Raw genomic sequence first — 2419 nt, forward strand, 5'->3', positions numbered from 1 at the left:
ATCAAATAAATTTTGATAAGTAATCTTTAAGTGAATTGCAGATCGTTCCTATATGCATATATGTTACTCTCTTCATATGGTGAATGAATGCAGCAAGCATATATCGCAAGATTAAACAGGTCTTAGAGAACAATTTACTTATTAAACCAAACTGTAACAACTCTCATTCTGCTGTATCTGTTTGAAGGTGCCTTGTTATGTTTTTCCCATATCACATGTTGAATCACATTTCAACCTCAGTTCCTAAAGTATAAAGTATTGGGTGTAAAAGTCTTTATCTAGGTATCCAACTTTCGATTCTTATCTCAATATCTAGTGCCTCTTCCCAACACTCACTACTATCAAATATATAAACATTTAACACATTAACCTAGTATATACAACTCATCAAACCCTTTATATGTTATCAAAAGTAATTAAAATCATAAATCATATTCAGACAACATGTGCATATACATGATGTACAATTAAATCTCTATCTCATCACTCACTCTCTCTACAAAGGCCGAAAAAAGACTATCATACTGCATGCACTCTCGATACTTCTCTTCCATCATTCCCGCATTTGTCACACTTGTTACCAATCTTCAAGCTACAAAATCTGATTCTACAAAGGCTTGGAGTCTACTATAATACTCGGCACTGCCTTCCTCAAACCAACCAACGTGTCTCATTATCTGACCCACCTCACTCAGTGAGTCTGACATAGCCAACGCAACAGAACAACCTGCCCGGAAACTGCGTGGAGTCTCACCTTAATCAACACCAAGTTTCCGCAAACACACACGCAACATATCATAAACAACCGAATAGGAAACAGGCTGATCCAAAACCCGCGTATCCTCTGTAACAATTCGAAAGAGACAACCATAAGACAGATCAACTCCTAAGTCTTTACATCCTGAAACAAAATCATGTAATCCGTCTACAGGACAAATAGCCTTATCATCACACCTCTTTACAACAAATGTATTACTCTTCCTATTACCTCATCGAAGAGTCTTTCCAAAAGTGTGATTAAACACAAAACCTGAATAATCTCTAAGCCACTTAACTTCTTGAGCCACCACATTTGCAAGATCTCCTGCCCTATCTCCAGCAAAAAACTTCAATTTAAACAAAGCCTGGTCTCACAATAAGATATACCTCGCTCTAACTGACACAGAACTCATCCTTAAAGGCCGAGGTTTTTAACCGGGTGGTTTACCTCAGGTAAGTTTAGGTGAGGGCAGAGCTTATTTCATACAGGCGTAAAAGCCCCGAGTGAAACACGCGCGAGTGTGGATTCAAGCTATATAGTTACACAGAATGTTAAAATATATTACCTGTAATAAAAGCAATCGTAATATTGGTTATCGTAACTAAATAGTAAAATCATTATCACTTTGAATAAATTTTATATCAAACTATTTTTATTTATTTTTTAGGTTGAGGACGTTAGCCATTGACAAATCATGCAGTTACTGATTTATTCATTGATAATATTCAATTACTGCATAATTTGTCAATGTTTCTAGCTCTAGCCACGTAGAGGTCTCCTCAATGTAGAGTCATGTCATTGAATTATTTTCTTTTCACTTTTTTTTTTCGTTTCTTTGGTTTTTTAACAATTGAATAATAAAACACATTTACATGTGCACACGTTCATATACACATATATTCAAGAAGAATTAAGACATTCACATACTCTTCACACAAGAAAAGATCAATAAATCTTCTCCAGATCCTCCTTCTGTAGCTGTACGTCCTTGGACCAAAGGTGCGTTTCGAACGGCCGGTTACGGACTGATATGTAATAGTCGCTTGCCGATCCACGTTTTCATTCCAATGGCAAATGGCAAGCGAAGTCTGCATCTTGTAAGACTCATCACAAATAGGATGCGTTTGTCAAGGAAAATGCTCAGAACATTGTTGAAGGACATAGTATGTGTCCATAGCGTGCACAGAGTACTCCCGAAAAATACACGACTGTTTTTCTGATGGCCGTCCTCAAGTTCCCCGGCTCTGGAATCTCTGATCAGCAGTTTACTTAGTTCCTAGTTTGAATCCTGTCGGCACCTACTTTTCTCGGAACAATTTCCACGAAAGTTCTTGTAATGTTCCACCACATTGCCCAGTTTTTGTCGCAAAATATCCGGGTCATTGTAACAGTTTCTGATGGCTTAGTAGACATGGACGCGTACGGAGTGAATCTTATCGGATATTTCCTTATGCCATGTTTGTCTATGCTGTCGTCTAGGTCCTTTCCCCACTCTGTTGATATCCCTCTCCATAGACTTCGCCGCATGCCACGTGTCGTTTTGGATCAGAATGCACTCTAACGCCTCCCCCCTCCAATACGGATGGAATGTCACTATTGAAATAGAAGTTCGCGTCGTTGGGTGCACTGATCGTCTAGGTGCACTGATCGTCTAGGTTC

General features: G+C 38.6%; 1 pseudogene; it reads right to left on the minus strand.

Annotated features, from left to right (window-relative positions):
- Nucleotides 1-510: 510 nt before the first annotated feature.
- LOC136276387 (uncharacterized) lies at nucleotides 511-1172 on the minus strand (annotated as a pseudogene).
- Nucleotides 1173-2419: the final 1247 nt, after the last annotated feature.

This window comes from Magallana gigas, chromosome 6, assembly GCF_963853765.1.
Source record: "Magallana gigas chromosome 6, xbMagGiga1.1, whole genome shotgun sequence".
Taxonomy (NCBI): domain Eukaryota; kingdom Metazoa; phylum Mollusca; class Bivalvia; order Ostreida; family Ostreidae; genus Magallana; species Magallana gigas.